The sequence below is a fragment of the Numida meleagris genome, chromosome Z (genome assembly GCF_002078875.1).
Source record: "Numida meleagris isolate 19003 breed g44 Domestic line chromosome Z, NumMel1.0, whole genome shotgun sequence".
Classification (NCBI taxonomy): domain Eukaryota; kingdom Metazoa; phylum Chordata; class Aves; order Galliformes; family Numididae; genus Numida; species Numida meleagris.
Genome location: NC_034438.1, coordinates 25,722,283 through 25,743,399, shown reverse-complemented (window position 1 = coordinate 25,743,399; position 21,117 = coordinate 25,722,283). Strand labels below are relative to the sequence as shown.

At 38.3% G+C, this 21,117-nt stretch overlaps 1 protein-coding gene across 1 annotated transcript in view; it reads right to left on the bottom strand.

The window, feature by feature from the left end:
- The window catches only part of ZNF366 (zinc finger protein 366), a 31,735-nt gene extending 19,289 nt beyond the window's left edge, over nt 1-12,446 (bottom strand). The window contains exon 1 of the mRNA XM_021381168.1: nt 12,274-12,446. The gene's annotated coding sequence lies outside the window, so the exon portion shown is untranslated. The remainder of the gene's footprint in view (nt 1-12,273) is intronic.

The window sequence follows — 21,117 nt, the reverse complement described above, 5'->3', positions numbered from 1 at the left end:
TCACCTGCAACAAGCAATGAGCTTTTTAAGATATCTTTTATACATTATGTAGTACTCTTTTTGTTGTTGAGTCTGTTTTGGCATGTCTTCCTTGTTTCTTGTCTGATGTTTGAACGTTTTTGATATTTTGACTGCTGTAGGGTCTTAACGTATCTGCATTTGTGTAGTCTGGGAGACAATACGAATATGAAGAAATGCATCTTCTTTCTCAGAAAGCTGTTCAGGATCTCCCTGCACTTCACCTTTGTAATTCCCAACTTTTAACATTTTAACTTACATTGTTCTTACTTCTTTCAACTTAGAAATGCAAGCATTTGGGAAACATCTTGCCAGCACTGCCCCTAGAGTGGCTTTTGGATTCATCTTGGTTATATGCACAACTCCTTTGTCTCATAAGTTTTCAGGGAGGAAGGCACTAGAAGTAATTTTACAGAAGTATAGCTACTTTGGTATTTCTTTTAATAGAGAATAAGCATAAAGCAGTATGAAAATAAATACATGCTCACTTTTTTATAACTTACAAATCATTGTTTTGTTTTTATACTTAAATGGAAATGTTAAATGAGCTTCTGAACTTTTCTTTACTGAGAATCTTAAACAGTCCTATCACCTTCACTGCCACATTAGATATGTTTGTTGAGTGGTTCATTGCATGATTTGCTTTTCAGTGGTAGCACTGATTAGATTCAAAGCAAATTGCTGGGAGTTGTAAGGAGGTAGATGTAGATATTTTCCTTCCCTCCAATATGAGTGGTCTGTTCTGTTTATCAAAATGCTTTGCTTTCCCTGTCATTGTTTTTAAGCATGCTTTGTCCTTATTTTAGCCAAACTTGGGTACCATTCTCTTTGGTTTTTTGTTGCATAACAAGACAGTTGCATGGAGGCTGCATTAACCACTGGAATCTGCAGTAGGGCCTTACTGGTTATGACCCTATCAGTATTGCATCCTCATGGCCTATCCGTCCCTAGTTGCTTCAGTATACATATAAAGTGACTTTTGAATACAATTTGTTCTTGCTGCTATTTTAGCTTTTATTTCTCTTTTCCTCATCCTTCTTTCTCTTTTTTTTCTTCTGCTTTGTGAGTCTTCTTAGTTCTTCTCTTTTGTTTCCTTCCCTCATCACTTCTCTATTCCATCTGTGTTCACACCCTCTCTGCTTCTCTATTCTATCTGCCAAAATGATCAGCAACATGTAGATAATTTGGCTTATGAAGTAGGTGTTAAGTTCAAAGGCTTTCAAACATTATCTATTTATAAAGTCACCCCAAACCACAAGCATGCATGGTGGGAGACTGCAAGCTACAGCAAATTCTCAGGTCTATACATGTTTAAGGGGACAAAGGTCATCTGTCCTCAGCCAAATACCTCCATCTCCTTGATTCTCTGCTACCAACAGCACATTCAAGGTTTTGTTGGAGTGAGCAAGGGGGAAAAAATATGTCCACAGCATAACTCTGTCCATCTCCGCCTACAGCAGCTCTGGCCCAACTTTTCACCTTTCATTTCCCCTCCACAGATCAGTGTAATCTGAAAATGAGGTGCTGGTGAGGTGCAGAAGGGTGTAAAACCAGCTGTGTTAGCTCTGGGTATTAGAGTGACTAAACCAAAATCTTGTGAAGAATAAAACAAGAAAGGATACAGTGAAAACTTTGCTTCATGGTCTGTGGACCAGAAGCTGTCTGTGGCTCAAAGGTTTCCCAGTCTAAGGACGGTGACCTCTGATTGTTTTTCGTATTTCAGGAAGGATAGATTTTGATAAAAATTAGGAAAATATGAAAACACGGTATGATGATATAAGACAACTTTTTTATTAGAGGCTGAGGAGCATACAGAGATAAGGGGCTGTGTCCTGGGGAAGTGAGGTATCTTCAAATGTTTTGTGCCTCCAGAGAGCCAGAGCAGTGTCCGGACAGTGAGAACTGCAGTGTGAGGGAGGAAAGGGAGGAGAGATGCCCACTTATTCTCTTCTAATCTATACCTCTCTGAAATGCTTTTACTGCTTATCCTTAAAAAACCCTGAAAGAGACTATGGTCGGTATCACGGTATCAGAGATACCGTGAGTCATTCCTTTCATGCCCCATTTTCCATCTCCCTACCACTTCCCAAATAACAGACTCTGTTCTGATGCAGTTTCTCCAATCTTTAGGAACAGATCTTTTGATGCTGTACAGTTGAACTGTTTTTGCTGATAACTTTTGAAATACCTGGTTTTACTGGCTGGCATTTTTTTATGTAAAATGCCCTCTTGTTTTTTTTCACCAAAAATATGAAAGGTAAATATCTTCATAGTCTGAATAAATTGTGAATCTGGGAGGATACACAGAAGTGAACTATTGCCTCAAGCAGTCTGACCAGTACGTGGCACTCAGCCATTTTTGAAGACACATGTGTGTTTATGTCAAGAAGAAATTGTCGTTGGTACTCGAGACTACTTTTGTCTGTTATGAAAAGAAAGAAAATAAGCAAGATTGAGTGCAGAGAGCGTGGGTCCAGGACAAGAGGACAGGTCTGTCTTTAGACTGAGAAAGTTCCAGACCAAAAAAAATACCTTGGAAAATTGCATTGAACCATACTAAATCCTTCAGCACTGCAGAGAAAGGGCTACCAGGAAGAATAACTGAAATGAGCCTGACTGCACCACTCAGGAGGGTGAGGTGCCTTGAACTTGCAACTTCTCAATAAAACTGCAGAAGTGACACATGGAGGAAGACCCAGATCTACCTCTAGACAGGATGCTGTCTACAGCCCCTAACCATCCCACCTGAACTCTCCACTCCCCAGCACTCAGCAGTGCCATTTTTGGCTGTGTAATTGTCCTCTGATGTAGAGCAGTTAGCCTCACAGCCCAGGAGTCTGGATAGGGTACTTCAATAAGAGACGAGGAGTGGGGATCCAAATCTCCCTAGGGGGTGGAGGGAAAAGAATCAAAGTCTCTGATTTTATGGCTGTTACATTTTGCACTGATTTGATACCATTCAGTTCCATATAAATCTTTGGACATGGATATACTGAATTTCTAGACTCTGTGCAGGTTTCAGGGCTGACGAGATCAGACTGGGCAGTGCAGTGGCACAAGAAGCACATAAAGGCAGAGCTTCATGTGTGTAAAGCTTAGCTGGTACTAGCAGGCCATTTGGGAATGCAACTTGACCCTACCCTCAGTAATTACTAGAAGCAATTACAAGTTGCCCACCTACTTTAACCACTCAATTAAATGATGGCAGCAATTCATCCTAAGTAACAGTCTTAATTTTGTCCATGGTCTCTTCCACATCATTGTGAAATCATTATGGAAAAACTGTTGTATATCTGAGAACAGGATCTGAGATTTGGCTATTATAAGGCAATGTCAGTAAGATACACCTCTTCCTTTTCTTAACTGAATAAAGAGCTCTCATGTCAGAAACTGGAACCATGGATCTGCTGCTGCCCTTATAAAGTATGTGGAGCCACTTTAACAACTCTTTAAAGAGGTCCTATCACTACATCCCTTTTTCCTGCCTACTCATGTATTTGCTGCTGCAAATTAGAATTGTGCATTTTTGGCACAATAATATGCACTAAAAATTTTTTCCTGTGGAAAGTTATCAAATTACAATAATGCAGTTTTAGTGTTTGTCTGTTTGTTTTTCTCACCATTCAGATACTAAAAGACGATGTGAACTGAAGAATAAATAAGTAATATAAATATAAGGAGTGATCTGGTAGTGAAATAGTAATACTGAACTGAATGTTGAGTTCTTGAAAGAGCTTTGGACAGAATCTTTCCACTTACGAAATGCAGTCATTAAATTCTGTAGAGTGAAGTTCAAAAGAAAGGGCTTCTGAGATTTACGGTAGTATAATTTCAAAAAAATAATGGATCTATGCAGAAAACCTGGAATTTAAATGACAAAAAAACATGCCCTTCCATAACCTTCATGCTGTTCTTCTTGGGGTATTGTTTTGAAAATAAATCTTCCCCTGGCATTCATGACCTTTTAAAAGGAAATAGTTTGAGCTTTCCTTCCTACTGCAGTCCCAGTACCGTTATCACCTCTATGGAGGCCAGAGAGATGGTCTAGTCTCCTCCCAGAACTTTGTTATCTTAAAGGGTAGCTGAAGGGCACCTTCAGCCTTGGTTCCTCAAGTCAGCCCACTGCAATGCTCCCACACCATTAGCAGTTACTGTAGGAGGAAGAAATAATATCTCCTGAATGTTCTGCAAATAAGCAGGTATGTAAAAAAAAAGTGCTGCTAAAATGTGTGCATTTGCTTGGAGAAAAGCAGAGAAAAAGAGTATAATAGAGTAGAGGCTTCAAATAAATTTTCCATAACAGATTACATTTTAATGAAAGTCTAGTTTTAGTTAAACATGGAGAATATTGTTACTCATCAACAGGACCGAGAGCTTGCTTTTAATATTTATTTTTCTTTCAATTTGCTTCTTTCCATTCAAAATTCACAGACAAACTGATGGTTGCTAAAATGGCAAGCATTGTGTTACAGTAAAGCATGCATTGTCCTACAAGAACTGAAAGAAGAGGATTTTTCATCCAGAAATTGACACATTTAGAAAAAATATATCTGCCTCTGTACACTTCTTTCAGTGTCCAGTTCCTTAAAAGTAATTTCCAAGTCATTTAGGATGTATAAACAGATGGGGTTTCAGCTGAAGTTTGAACAGACTTCTTTCTGGAAAAGCTACTTTGCTGAGGAAACTGATTAATCCTATTAAACTCTACTACTCACAGTTAAGCTGACTTCATAGTGACTTAGCAATTACCATCTGAAGAGAAGTTCAAAAGGAAATAATAGAGCAAAAGAATTTGAGATGGCTATTTAATTCCTAGGACACTATTGTGTTTATCCAAGTCATAGGATATCCAAAAAATAAAAAACCTAAGAATCATGAGCAACAACACAGAAATGAAAATTACTCTTAAGGCAAAATACTGGAGCAGCGGGAGGGAACTACTTCTGATATGCCTGTGCTTCAACTAGGAAGCACTGCTTTCCAGGCTGCCTGGGCATAAAATCTGTATTAAAGCATTCAAACCATGCAGAACTAAAATATGTATTTCTTTTCGAGAGGAAGATCACCTTCACATAAATCTCATAATTGCATGCAAGTGAGGAATCATTTTTTAAAATCAATTTATTTCATGATGTTTAAAGAACAATGTGCTTAGTTCTTCTGTTCCAGTTCTAACTGGTATTTTTGACTATTATATGAAGTGTCTTCAAGGAAGTAATTTATGGTAATCCCCTCTGGCTTTGCCCTTCGCCTGTGGTGCCAGACTTGACTCTTTGCACTGACTGAACAGCAGGAAGTAAATGTTTTCTCTCTCTGATTCCCAAAATGCATCCTGCATATAGCACTTAATTATTTTACTAACTTCTAGATAATTTTAAAAAATAAGAACTAATTTGTTTCCACAACTAAAGAAATCTGAAATTTAAAACAAATTTCAGATAGTTTCTGTGATTTTGATCACTTGGAAAAAAACCCTCTATGTAAATCAACTAACAGGGAGGAGTTCTTGAGGTTAATTATTTTAAACTGAAACAGATTTTAAATGCCAGTTTTACTGAATTCAACAAACTAGCATACGGAGTGGGAATGGCAGCTCAGTCTTAGCCAAATGTCATCAGCAGATACTGGAAGAGTCTAAAGCTACAAACAAATAAGTAATTACTTTTTGCCAAAAAAAGATAAAAGGAATAAACAAGATGAAAGTCAATATTGAAATTTGAAATGAAAGTTGAAGTTTGAAATGTGACATTTCCAACATTTCTAAAACCACTTTAATACTAATTCATCACCATTAGTGATGGCAAAGACTTATTTTGACTATTTACTCAATTCGGAATTTCACCACAAGAAAAAGGAAACCAAAAGCCCATCCAACATCTGTGAATCTCTCAATCTCATCCCTGATATAAACTGAAAAATAAAATCATTCTATCTGGGGCTCTTTACCTGAAAAATATGCCAAGTGCCATATACAAAAACCTAGAAGACTTTATAGAAATTATTGTTGTGTTTCAGTAGGAATGGCAGGTGAATCCATTCCTACAAACAGTAGGCAATGATCTGGGGAACAGTACCAAAGGGTAAACATGTGTGTGAATCATGTCTTGACCATGTTCAGTGCCTTCCTCTGGGTACCTGTACATGCAATTTTTTGTGTGTCTAGTAGTGCAAATCTTCTCTGAAGTCATTAGAGAATTCTGAGTCCTGATCACTTGCCTGCAGAGTCCAGCAGCTTCTACTCAGTTCTTCACTTGTAGATAGAAAGGTTTCCCCTTTTGCGGGATAGGAAAAAAATAATCATAATAATTAATGAAATCAAAAGTCTTTGATTACTGTTTTGATTTTTTTTTTTTTTTTTTTTTTTGGCACAGAGAAGAGGAGAATTGGAGGAAGAGTCAGTCAGCATCGACTCTCTGATGCATTTGACTGCTTCCGTAGCATCTTAAAAATGCTACCTACAGGCATATAACAGTTGTGGGAACCTTGCTGATTACGTATTGTGAAAGGAGCATCACCTAGAAATCCTGTTTTATGTAACACTCATACAGGTAAACCTTAAGAGCACATTTTGGTCAACTTGCTCTTCCAGGGGGACTACTATAGTTTCTTGTAATTCCTGTCACAAGGCAATAGTTTCAGATTGATACTGGATGCTGTTCATGGCTTCAGAAATCTGCATTAGCCAACCAACCTAGACTGAGCTGGAGCCTCCCAGATGGTTCCAACAAGCTCTGCAAGCTGATGGATGCTCTAGAAACATGTCATCCTTTTTCTCCTCACCTTCTGGTGCTGCTTTTATTACATTATTTCTAAATACTTGTAAGAAAAAGTAGACAAATAAATAGAAAAATATGCTACTATCTGGAAGTGTAACATGAAAGATATCCCGTCGTCAAAGAATGTTTTCTAATAAATTTTCTCTGGAGCTGGAACAACAAGGGGATACTTGCTTTAGAAACCAACTCAAGAGAGATGACAAAACCTGAAATATTAATTATATTCCACAATGTGTTCTTCCTTGATATGTTTTTAGTGGGTTTATATAAATTTGGTTTAAATCTAGCAGTTTGAGTGTTACTAAGAACATCAAGTCTTTCCAGTTTCAAAGACCATACAAAACCTCTGAATTTCAAACATTTATTTCCAGATGTACAGTAGCATAACCAGTGTAGAATCCTTTGCAAATCAAGAAGTCCTTCACCACTGTAAAAAGAGCCAAAAGTTACACTGCAACTCCGAACACAGAAAATTAAAGCATAAGTGGTTTTTTCACAACTGGGGAACCAGTGAAGAAGGAGACTGGAAGTCATCTTGTCACTCCCAGTCAAAACACTGGTTGCTTCTCTGAGCACTCGGCGTCTGGCATGGGAAGAATAAGCTGCTCCATGAAAAGAGGTATAGCCACCTGCTCCCATCCTACAGTCACTACACCTGCTTCCCTTAGACCCTTCACTCTGTGAACACCATTTGGATTTCTGCATATGCAGAGAAATTTGTTGGTTTCTATACCTCATCTGGCCTCCGAGCAGAGGACTGTGTAATTAACGCCTCTTTGCTCCACATTTGCATTACTTGTAGTACAGCATTGTTTAAGAATAACAACTGGAAATGTATGACCCTGTTCATAGCTGTACTTTTAGCTTCAATTCATTTCTACTTTCATCTAATTCATTAGTAAGAAATGATGTTATATATGTATGAGTCTTGGTTTACCTTGTAGATGTTGTAATTAATGAATCCTCAGATTCAACTGACATTTTCTTTTCTAAGTGTTCATCGAATTCCGACATTTCTATAAGGTGTAAGAAGCTAGGAAGTTGGAAGCTTGCAGGTTTACTTTTTATGAATTCTGTAGATTTTCAGGAAATATAACTTTTGACATAAGATTTTTCTTTTAAATCAAACCAAAATTCTTACACATGAATTTACACACATCCACAAAGTGTAAGAAAAAATGTGTTGGTGTTTCATCTTTCATAGTAGAAAAGAGAGGAGAGAAAGCAAGAGCAATAACTCTTTCATCCTTGATTCAAATAATTAATAATGTTTCTTTATAACATACGAAAGAGGAAATAGGGAGTGAAAGTTAAAAAATGCAAGTATTCGGATAATTTCTTTCCATAACCCTCAGAGTATGAAAATAATTTCTTTTCATAACTCATTGCTTAGCTTAACTTCTTCCAGTGTCATTGAAGGTCTTTACAACACATCAGGTGTTGTTAGTTCAGAAGGAAAATGTTAGGCTTATCACAATGAGGATAGCAGTAGTAGAAGGCCATTTGTTTTAGAAAAACAACTTGCAAAATTATTGAGCTTAGTAGGAATCAAAACAAAGGTTAAATAATAATTTTCACTGGATCTTTAGCATTTTAAAAGCCAGGTAAGAAGGACTCATATCTGCCAGACAGATTTGAAGAAAAAAAGACATCCAGCATGGAGTTCAATATGTGTTTTAAATAACAAATATTATTTACTTAGTCATCGTCATTGGGTGAATATCTGAATGTCATGCATAAAATTCTGATGGAATTTTTACAGTAGTGGAGAGCTACAGTCCTGGTTTCAAAATACAATTTTTTCAACAAATAGTCAGGAGTAATCTTTTTCTTCTTTTTGTTTATTTCTTTTTAAACATTTCATATTGTCGCTATAATTCTTCCTCAAGCTGATATTCCTTCCTTTTCAATGGTTTCAGGAGGTGGTAAGGAAAAATAGGGATAACTACTATATTTAAATGGAAAATGTTCATTTTGTTTTAATATTTAGTATATTTGAAAACATTTGTTGTGTTAAAAAATCAGTCCAACTGACTATCTACAGCAATCCACACAGCACTTGTAAGGTCTGTTCAAATGAGAAGTTTGTTTCATTAGATCAGTTTCTACTCAGGGACACGCACAAGTGTTCAGAAACGATGTGTAATTTCCGATCAACTAATAAGAGGCCATGTTTCCTTACACACCTTTGGCTGACTTGTATCCTTAAATAATCATCATACAAAAAACCTATTACTGTACACAGCTTTCACTGCTTTGGTTTTTCAGGGCAACATTCTGCCTACGTATCTGTGTGAGTGGAGTGGTCCGTTCAGACAGATAACGTCCTCCATAATTGCGGATTTATAAATCATAGATTGGAAACAGAATAAGTGCTATCTGGGCTAATCTGTACTCTTCCACCTGTTGTCCTGGATTGCTACCAGGACTCATCCCTCTGTGCTTTGTTCATTCTAAATAATGGATGTCTATCTGGAACTATTAAAAATGTCACCTAAAAGACAAGCCAACGGGTGAATCTGTGGGATGTATCTGGTACCTCTCAGTACACCAGTGCCTGCTCTACATCTAGACAGTCCTAAGGCTATTAGAAATATGTACTTGTTTGAAAGAATGAGAAAACAATAAGGACTCATTAAAAGCCAACGATTCATGTTCTCTCCTGGTCAAAAATCTATAATGGAGACTTCAAAATGGTAATGGGAATACAGCTCAATGCTAGTATTCTGCATCCCAAACCCACTAAAGAATCCGATCCAAAGTACAAAAGGTCAACTATCATTTACTGGAAGACTTCTGTCAGTTTCTTTGCTTTTCAAATCAGACGTGCTAACCTGGGATTTCCATAGGCTACAAATTGTTTCCATATTGTTGTTGCCATCATTTGCATAAGGGTTTTTTTATTCATTCTTCAGAAAAACAAGTAAAATCTGTCCACATTTTATTTCATTGTAATTGAGAACAAATCAAATTGAAATAATGGCTTTATATAAGACTATGGGAAAACGTTAATCAGAAATGCATGTACTGAGTGACTATTTATGTAGATTATATAGTGAGATACAGCTTTTAGCTGTAGCAGTAGTAAGTTTTTAAGCAAAATAAATATGAACATCTCTCTTTTTATTCTTAGTTTTTTGCTTCAACGAATTTTATTCTTTTTGATCACATTGAGGAAAATAACTGAAAACTTGTTTCATACACATTTAATTCATGCCAAGCTGGTTGTAGATGGATACTTAGCCTGCCTCAGAATGTACCCTTCTATATCTCAACAAGGTGGGAAAAGGATATCAAACCAGCCCAAAACCACCTCTTCCTGAGACTTGGAGAAAGGTACTGGTGGTATTACAAATAATCATTATACTAAACAGTGCTGCAGTTATCCTAAAGATAATATATACCTAAGGAAAGCGGGTAAGCTCCAAATCACCAGAGAGAATATATTATTTGAAGGAAAAGGGGACCTCAAAGATGAAATCTAAGAATCTTAAAAGCTCACTGTTAGTCTTCATTATTACTTCATTATCACTTATCACTCCTATTAAAATGATCTCTCATTGCACTTGTTATTAAGGAATGGGTTTAGAAATAGCATTATCTGCTCTTGCCCATGCAATATGAGTGTGAGCACATATATATTTATTATGTATTTCAGACAATCTCCTTCTTTTTACAGTCTCTCAGAGAACTTATCATATACATGGTCCAAATAAAGAATACATTAAAGTTTAGTATCTTCAAAAACAGGATCCATACCTAAAATCTTCAACCAGTTCTACCTACAAGGTAAACTGAACTTCTGAACTAATCACATCAAAACATGTAGATGATTGCAATCCAGACTAACACTTCACGGCATGAGGAAAACAAAACCACAGAGAATATAGTGACTTCCAAACACAGAGCTTAAATGTCTTTAAATGTTTAGGATGCTCTTCTACTGAGTGTCCAGATATTTGACATGCAGCTGTCAAAACTGCTGACCAAGCCCACTACTTAATATGAATCAATATTTAGACAAGCAAAATGGAAACCCAGGTATACCAAGGGACAGATGTAGGAAGCTTTTTTCATGGCAATATGTGGCATTTTCTTGCTATTAGCAAAGAATTCTCTGTGGGACAAATATCGTCATGTAAGCCTAACAACTGGTACCAGGCTGGATGGAACTCAACCAAACACTGAGCTACAACATTGTAGAAGGATGCTGCGTTCAGTAGCAGGCTCTGACTGCTGCACTTATAGTGAAGACAATCTACAAGTTACCAAGGAATCAGGCTGACTTTGGGCAGAACACTCCTTCCTATGGAAACACTTGCAGACATGTACCAGATGGAAGGGTAGGAAAGTCCATTCTGCCTGCTCATTGAGCAAGGACTGATTGCTGAGAGCGATGTCGAGGTGGGAGAGCAACACAAGTGCCTCACAAGAACAGGCCCAGTCAGGTCGCCCACCAGTCCCCGTGGTGCCTGCCTGCCACTCAGGACTGCTCTGTCTGGACTCTGGACACCCTGCAAAGCATCCTGCACTTTGGAGAGCTTGAATAAAGAACGGGACAGAAAATGGCCAAGCTCTCCTTCTGTGGAGAAATCATCACCTGTCCTAATTCTTCCTCCCACCACTGCATCCTGCTTTTATAAAAGCGTGGGGGGAGGATTTTCTCTTCCACTATTTGAAACATACTCTTACGTTTAATCATTAATTTCACGCTCTGCTCTGATGGTTCTGCAACATTTATGCCCAACAAGAAAAAAAAAATCTATCAATATCTACAACAATACAAGTGACAAATAAGCAGACAACTTCCGAGTCCATCCTACACTGGTGTTGTTAAGTACCGTGCAACAGCAACTTACTTACTTTTTTTTTCTTATTTGTGTGAGAACATGGAAATGTCTTAGCACATCTTAAATGTCACTCATTCTAGACTACTCAGATACACAGATGAGTGGAGATAAACATGTAGTATCATAAACACAATACCATCTGAAGGAAAAAGAAGACCTAGTAACTCATCTCTCCACGTAGCACAGGTTGGCAGATTGGCGCAGACCTCCGGAGTGGCAGATGATATATGAAATACATCAATTTTCATATAACACAGCTTCTCTCGTTATTTCAGCAGTGGCCCAGTGCAGCTTGCTGAAACATTCAGGATAAAGTGAGGGAAGCCTGTCACAAGATTCTGGTAGAGTCACTACATGCAAAATGCGCAGCAGATTATGTTATGAATATTATCAGCCTTAGCAGAAAACACTTTCTTTTCCATGTTTGTTAAACCGCACGTTGTTATCACTAGTATCTAAAAAAGAGATTAGAAATATTTGTAGAATAAATATACTGCTTGTCAATGTATACGATCAATATCGTCTTATCAGTTAAATGTGTATCTGATAAATGCCTTTTCTTAATGCAAAAGTAGATATATATTGCACTTCTAAAAAGTTAACCATAAAAGCATTTTCACTCAACTTACCAGATGTTGAAGCTGGAAGGAATCTTGCCCTACGCTCTACCTGCTCTCGTGTTGGTAATCTCTCTCTCTCTCCCTCTCCCCCCGAGAAGAGGTTGCAGTAAACTTAGAAAACTAGCAGGGACAGTGTTTCAAATGACTTAAGAAAGAGAACAGGAACAATTATTTCGTTCTCTTTTTTTCAGATGAGTACAGTACCTTCAGAAAGAAGGAAGGAAGGGAGGGGAGAGGAAGTCAACAACCCTTTGCTTTCCTGCAAAAAAATAAGGAAACAGCAGATAGCAATCTCATTTTCTCTCAAACAAAATGTTTGGAAAAATAAATACAACCAAACCAAAAGGAATTCCTCAAGTATTGTATCTGCATTATTGGCTTCATAAAACCTACTTTACAGCTTGCTATGTGCAACTGCATTAAAACAAATGAATTTCCGAAGTAGTGTCTAGGAGTAAGACACCCATATCTCACATAGAACAATCAGTCATAAGCGTGTGCAGATAATGCAGACTTTTTCTTCAGACAAAGAACGATCATACATGGAATGAACATACACGAGTACACATATCTTGTTTCCACAGTAATAGAGGCACAGATTTCTTAAACTCCCTCTTCTGCGTGATTGTAGGAAAATAGCAGTGGAATATTCACAAAATGCTGCTTAATAAAAAGGGGGACAAAGGGGCCCCAAAAACGGTAAGGATTGTATCTTGATATTAGGGTTGCAGTAACAAGTAATTTATCTCAAAGATTCATAGTATGTAGAAGGCATCCTGATTTCTCCAAGCAAAAACTGTGTGCTGTGTTCTAGAACACATTCTGTACTTCGCTTTGTTTCTTTCTTTCCCCATTAAGCGTTTTCTGACAAACAGATACTGGCCAGCTGGCTGCAGTTATACTTGGGATAAGTTTAGTCCATTGTGCTCCACGGTGGTTTTGTTTGCTTGTGTGTTTTCCCCCAACTTTATCTGTTATTTGAAATCCACGTATAGTGAATAGATGTTCCTTTTCTTTCCCAATAATCTGTTTTCGTTCTAACATTCTTGCGTGTAAACACCTTCATGCTGCCGCAGGGCCTGTGTTTTCAGTTTGCTTTGTAACATGGTACCAAAGGCAGTGCTGCTTGCGGACACAGCCACCTTGCTCCTGTCCACAGACAGGAAAAAAAAGGCATTTGGCATGGCCCTTTCCTGCAAAACATGCATCCAGACTTTGCTGTCGGATTGACAGCTAGATGAATGCCACTGAGGCAAATTCAGTTACAGCTGTAAATCCATTGCTAATAGGAGAACAAGTTGGTACCCTACCCCATACAGATTATAAAGAATGCTTGTTTTATTGTTCAATAATGAAAAGCTGCAAGCCAACATAGGACGTAGCTCTTTGGCATTTGTGTTCCTTCACGCAGTTCTTGATGCTATTTCCTGACGATGTCTAGCAGCAGACTGACTGGGGAATCTTTCATATTAGCAACTGGAAGATTTGACTGTGCACATTAGCAGCTGACAGAGCAGTACAGGTGCTGCAGGTGATCAGGCCTTACAGCATCGCCAGCGTTTCCTGGTGGTGAGAGGTTAATTGTAAAAGAAAAAGAATGCAATGCACTTAGGGAACGTGCTGCAAATGAAGTACTCTATAATCCCTTGGGAACAGAGTTCTAGTGCATACCAAGCACAAGGAAAGTAAAGAGGCACAGAAAGCCACCAAATTAATGTATGATGCTGGGGAGTAAGTCTATAGCTGAGAAAACTTGATTTTATTTTGAAATAGTTTTTCCACTGTCACCATAAGTTCTTAAATATGATAGCAGCTTCCGTCATATTAAAGTTTATTTTACTTACTTCTTTTCCAGGTATCCTGTATCTGTGAGAGCCCAAAGACTGCTACCACTCATCATGTTGTTTCTCTCTACTGGGAGCACATTGCAGAATGCCTATATTCCCACACGTGTGTTCAGAGGCCACAGAGGGTATGTGACCTCATTGCCACAGATGTCCCTTACTTCTTCACACATCGGGTTTCACTTTTAGTTTTGGGGACTGCAAAGCTAAGATGCTGGTCACAAACAACCACATGGCTGCTTCACTATCTAATAAGGTGACTTAGATATTCAGATTCAAGGAGACTGTTTGAGCCCACTGATGCTGCAAGGAGAGCAGGAGATGTAAAGGTCTTTACTCATCTCACCTTGGGTCCTCTGGTCAGCAGCCTTTCCAACACCCAAAGCTGGAGCCAGTGCCCTTGAATGAGTGCTGTTGCCACTGCCTCATTTCACACTAGGATGAAACAGAAGGCAAAGGGAAATTGTCTCCTGCTGGTAATCCTCTCTGTGAAACATTGCTATGCCAAATGCTCAGGACACTGTTGCTTCATCAAAGTCCACGTAGAGAAATCATCCTTCCCACGGAGCAGCTGCTGTAGTGCTTGACTTGCTCTGCCCTTCTCCTACCACTGCCACCAGAAAAACGCAATGAAGGATGGAGAGGCTTTGACACAGACATTTTCATGTCTGAAAATACCTTGGAAGGTCAATCCTGTGCAATTTATGACTGTGAAGAAATAAAAGTAAGGCCAAAATCATTAGTTTCTGAAGTCAAGCAAACCACAAAAACTCACAGTGGATAACTCTATGGCATTTCATCATTTTTTTAAGGGACAAGTACATTTCATTTTAAGAACATATTTCTGGAAGAAGTTTTATTCTTTGTTTCACCTTTACTCACTGCTTTTACCAAAATGAATCCGCAGACACAAATACAGATAAGTACAACCCCAGTTTCAATGCAGACAAGGGAACAACTTCAAGTGTAGATGCTTTCCAGGGCCAATAAATTGTCTATGTAAGGCAGAAGAGCAGACAAGAAAAAAACATATTTGTGGTCACAGTCAGGCTCAGTCCATATAGGCACATTTGATCTCCTGTCAGTCTAATACCTGTGATATTAAGGACTTGATCTATTTTCTTTTCTTTGTAGTTGTTGTTTGTTTGTTTTTAGTTCGATAGGAAACAAATGCTCTTTCCAGTGACAGGAGGGAAGCTTTCTCACATGCTCAAAGAAAGAATGAAATAAAACACGTTCAGCATGCTAATAAGCATGAGAAAAGGGTTACAAGTAGAAGCCTTTGCACCACCACCCAGCATAGATAAGAGAATGCAGAGTTAACTGTAGAAGCAATAACATTCTGCCTCATCCTGAGACAATGAGACTGGAGGCAAAGAGCAGACATATGCTTGCCTGAAATTTTTAGGGCAACATCTTCATATATATGAATTGTCTATGAAACAATAAGATGAATATCTTCCTTCTGGGTTATAGTCTACCGGTGGAATTTAAAACAACATACTTAAAGATAAAAAAAACACCTGAAAAACACTTCATTGTTCTCCATATGCCAATGTGCTATACTTTCCCAGCCTCTTTTGCAGTGAATGTTTACTGTAGACTGCGTAGGACTGAGCCAGCAGAATGCTAATAGTATCAGCAATGTACAGAGCTGAATCTAAAGGACTTCCCTTCTGTGCTGCAGCATGAGGAACGGGGCTCTAGTTATCAACATTCAGCTACTCTACTGCCCTTTGTTATATTGCTTTGCGTTGCACGCACTGTTAAGGTATGAATTATTCCTCTTTTTTTTTATTATTATTGCAATCATACTGGCTTTCATTTAGTTTGTCAGATTAGAAAATGTTAGAATGTAAGAAAATTTTATACAACTATCTGTGCCCCATGATCATGGTATGATCAGAGAATTTGCACAACCGTGTGCTTGTACAACTAAATTTAACACTTTCATCTATATATTTTTAATTTTCTAACAGGTAACATATAATCAACATTTTAATGACCTTTTAGCATTTGCAGACTATAACCACATTTGTCTGTTGTTCTGGAGAGAGAAAGTGGAAATTTGTATTAAGAACGAATTAAAGAGACCTTTCCTGGCAATAACTACCTTACCATAATTTGAAGTGGCCTATGTAACTCATCCTACGGCAAACTCATTTCTGGTAAATGACACTGTCTGAAACCATGTGAAGAGCTGCTTTTCTGGTATCCAGTATGAAAGCATTACAACTACTATTAGTAAGACATTATCATTAAAAACCATTTTAAAATAAGATAGTATGATTAAGAAGATGTGTTGCATCTTCTAGCATGCATAACTTTACATGAGCAGGACTGCAAGCCCTGTTCAGGTCAGAGGTAGACAAGAACTTGGCTTTGGACTGTATGTCTGAATTGGGTGTCATATCTACAGGAGTGTAACGTGGAAAGATGCCAAGAAATCTACCAAATTTTTGGTAGTTCATCAAAGCTGGCCATTTGGCCACAGTAAAAGCTGCATTCTATCTTTATTTATTTTGGGAAGTTAATACAGTCTTTCCTGGTGTTATTACTTTTTTAAGAGTGTTCATATACTCTCATGTCCATTAAGTATAATGTAACACCTGAAATTACCTAACATGTTTACAAGCTTAGGTTCAGCAAGCCTAAAATGTGGAAAAAGATGTTGGCCTTCGGAAACTTCAGAAAATATCAAGAAAAAGATGGTAAATATGTTTTTCTCTGTGCAGTCTTGCTTCTTCCCTTGTTAGCTCCTGTAATATGACACAATTTCTTCTGGAAGCCTGGTAATATATTTCAAAATGAATTTGAGAAAAATATGAATTTATCTAAATTTGGTAATCACTCTGCAACTGCAGTCTTTTTAATTTCAGGTATTTCAGTCACCAAACTTGGATGAAGTACCCTCTTTATCTTATATGAAGTAAAATAGTAGTAATGATTTTCGAAATATGCTTCTGTCCCTTAGTTTGTGATATTTTTCTCAACTGTTCAGTCTCGGACAGATTTTGCTAAAGCTGAAGTTCTGTGGGTATTTCAAAAAGACCATTTCTGGGAGCAAAATTGAGACACTGAAAACACAACATGATCTGATATCCAGTATAGAGTCTGAACCCAATATAGATCTGATCTACAGCTGCTGGGCTGTGGATCCAGAAAAACTCTTGGGAGAACTGCATAGCACATCTGCATGAATTATGATAAATTGCATCTCTAAGTCTTCTAATCTTTCTGTTCCTAAGAGAAAGAAAGAAAAATTACTTCAATTTGTGTTTACGTTGGGGGTTGGGTTTTTTTGGTTTGTTTCTTTGGGGGTTCATGTATTTCGTGGTTTGTTTTGTTCTCTGGCACCAGAGAAATAGTAGGCAGAGCAAACACTGTGCTCCTGCAGTCCTTGTTCACTGAGTGCTCCCACTGACTGCTGTAAGATTCCCTCATAGCTGGAGATAATTGTGTTAGGTCCCATATGCATTAAGGGTTACTGTCAGTAGTCGGCGTAAATGATTTGACTGAATGTGACAGTGCACTAGGATTGACACATTAGCAGACACTCAAAGCATTTATCGATAACTAAAAAGTGAGTGTTAAGACATCTAGCCAAGAATAATTAGGGGAAAATAAAAGCAGAGCTCTTAGATCTGTTTGATTTCCTCTGTTCTTCAAAAAGTTTAAAAGAGTTTTGGTTTTAGTTCATTCTTTTTTATTTTATTTTAGCTGAGAATGCTATTGTTTTGTAGAAAAGCATTTGTTTGCAACTTAAAGCACAGGAAAAAAACCCATTTATAGGAAAAACCTCAGACTACAGTAGAAGTCTTGCCACTGGGATTTCTTCAGCTGTGCATTTCCCTTTTGCCCATCAGGACTGCTCACTTTGGTTCGTATGCCAGAAGTAAACCCTGACGCAAAACCATGGTGGTCATTCTGTATACACATAGTGCTAGAATACCCCTGCTAAGATGTTATTACTCAGTAGACAGTGTTGCATGGCTCTGGAATATTTCTGGACAAATCATGTGCGCGTGTGTGTAGTGACTGACATCCAGTCATTTTGGGAGAGTTTTAATATTTTTTTAAAGTAGGTGAGATTTTTTGACCAGCAACATGCGGTGTTAGTCATGTTTTATTAAAAAGGTGGATGGAAATAAAAATGGGGCAGAACTGAAGGCTGTTGTTACAGAACAAGCATTACATCTGGATTGTTAGGCTTGCAAGGTTGTGTGTCCTCTGGATTTTTGTCTCCTGTCAACTACGTAGACTTGAATGCTGAACATTTTCTCTTACTGATTGAGGGAGAGCATTGGAAATGGACTGCATCTAGAAGTGCTGTTCAGAGTGACACTCCCCATATTCTTTGCTGCCTTTCGCTGTCTTCTTTGAATAAGAAATACTTCATTAAATGTGCTGTTAGGTCTGATTTCTTTATGCTGTTACAAGACTTCTGACTTGATTATCTCATTTTTATTAATGTGTTAAACCATTTCTCCATTTTCACAGGGAGCCCACTATCACATAATCAGTGGTGCTGCATGGCTTCCTCTTCACTGGACCACTGAGAGACTTTCTCAACCATGCAAACTCAATCTAAAACACTTTGGAATAAAATGTCCAATCATTATTCCCTTTCTTGTGTTTCGTTTTTGGTGGTGGTTGGTTAGTTGTGTGTTGGTTTGTGGGACTGAAGTTTCAGTTAAAGTCTAGGTCTATGTTATCTAGCCCCCAACCCAGTTGTGCAGGCTTCCCCCCAGCCCTGGCACACTCTTCCTTTCCTGAGCAGGAGCAAGACCCAACCACACAGCAGCACAGTGGATCCAGCCCTGGACAGAAACTCAGAATCAGTAGGCCCCAGCCTATGGAAAGTTACCTGGAGGCTGAACATTCTGTCTGGAGACAGTGTTGGCCTTTTCAGTTTGTCATACAGCATCTGACAGTGAGTAGGTTAATAAGCTGGATAAAGAGAAAAGAAACCCAAATGAGCTCCTGAGTCATCCCTTAGCGTGGGGAAGCCATCAGACAAGCCTAGTGTTTCATTCTCAGACATGCTGTTTGTCTTTCTTCTATTTGTCTGAAACCACCTACATTGCAGAGATTGGTAGCTTGCATAATGAGGCAACCTACATTCGCCAGGCTGCAGGCATGAGAGGAGGAGGAGAAATGGTGTGTTCTCTGCTTGGCAGCTGTCCCATCCACAGAGGTTATATCTACAGAGTGCATGCCCAAGTGCTTCCAGATCAGATGGTTAATAAACAGCAATAGCATAAATAACAGGTTTCTTCTCTGTTCTTTTCTTAATAACTATAATGCCACAGCTCAGGTTGTGGGAGTGAATCAGCACTCTCAAAACAATACTGTAAATAGCTGTCAACAGGGTGCAACTGGTAGTCAAATTATCCTTGCGCTCAGCTGCGATATTGCTTTTGTTAGTTTTCCACATGTAAAGTTATGTTGTGGATTATGGTTTTTATAATGCATGGTAAGATTGATTCCAGCCTGCCCTATATAACTGTGAAGCTGATCTTAATCTCTTATATCAGCATGAATCCTTTGAAGCCAATCGAAGTATTTTGGATTTACTGGGTATTTTTGGATTTATTGTGCTATTAGAGAATTACAAAAGCCATCACCATTTGTTTTTCTTGTAATTATTGTTTCTCTCCACATCTCAAGAAGATAAAACCACAGATTTTAAAAACTTCTTCTATATGGCACAAATACCATGACAACAAATTCAAGTTTTCTCTGGCTCCTGAGCTGACTGCTTTTTAATAGAGAATTTTTAGATCACTTATGAAATCATTCATTTTTATTATTTTAGTCTTTAAGTCTCTGATGAGCGAAAAATTTAAGCTTAAATTGCTAAAACTTAAAGACTTAAAATTTCAGGGTAGTTATACTGACTTTGCCTCCTAAATCATGTGCATTCCCAATCAACAGCCTGAGCTTTGATTTTGTGTGTGAAAGAGGGATGTGTATGACAAATATCTACTTGGCCACTCTGGAAGTCGATTTTTCACGGTGATTGAGCTTACCAAAAAGCTCTGTGCTCTGCTTAGCATCTTCTAGCTTGTCTGTATGCTGGGGACTCAGAGCAATGCACCCGGTCTTCCCAACTGCTAACCTGCTCAGAGATTACATTCAGGATGAAACCAAATCAGAAGCAAAATACCTGATTCTGGCTATGTCTTGATTTTCTTCACTCTTAAGTAAGTAAATAGAATAAAAAAACATGGAGCTTGAAAAGTTCAAGATGAAGGAGAGGGGATGTCCTGAGGGGAGCACGTGGTTCTTGCTGACAACAGAGATATAAGGCAATATTGATCAGAGAAGGTCTGATTCTCTTTCAGAATCTAGGAGAAAGCTCTGGCTGAAAATTGTCACATAGCAACTTGCAACAGCAGGGAACCCTAAATCTGAGTGAAAAGGAACAAGCTCAAAATTCATTTCCCACAATGTCTGGATGACCACTGGATTGGTATAGCACAAGAAAAAATATCAGAAGATTATCACAATTTAAATCTGTTATAAACCAAGACATTCTGCAAGGGGTGACAAGGAGCTAAGAGCAGGCAAGGCTTTGTAGAGAAAAGAGGGACTGTCCTTGTAAGAGCACGTGATTTTCAGTTCTTTCCATAGGATGGCATTTTCAGGAATGCATACTGAATGTGATTCAGGATTAAAAATAACAAAACAAAAACAGCAAACCAAACAGATAAGCAAAGAAGACGATGTTTTTTCCAGTGTTCAGAATGACCACGCAAAACAGCATGGGAAGTGGAGAACCGCAGTCTTTGAGCAATGGTTGCCCATGATGATTTGTTGTATCCACACGGTACAAAGGGTGAACTAATCTCCTAGTGTCCATGGCCAGGCGTGGGAATTAGCACATGCTCAGACACCATGAGGATACCATAGTGTGTCTGTGTAGATGAGGGTCCCAACTCCACACCAAGGGGCAGCTGGCACTGCAGCCACTTTCAGAGCAAGTTCTGTTAGCCATTTCTACATC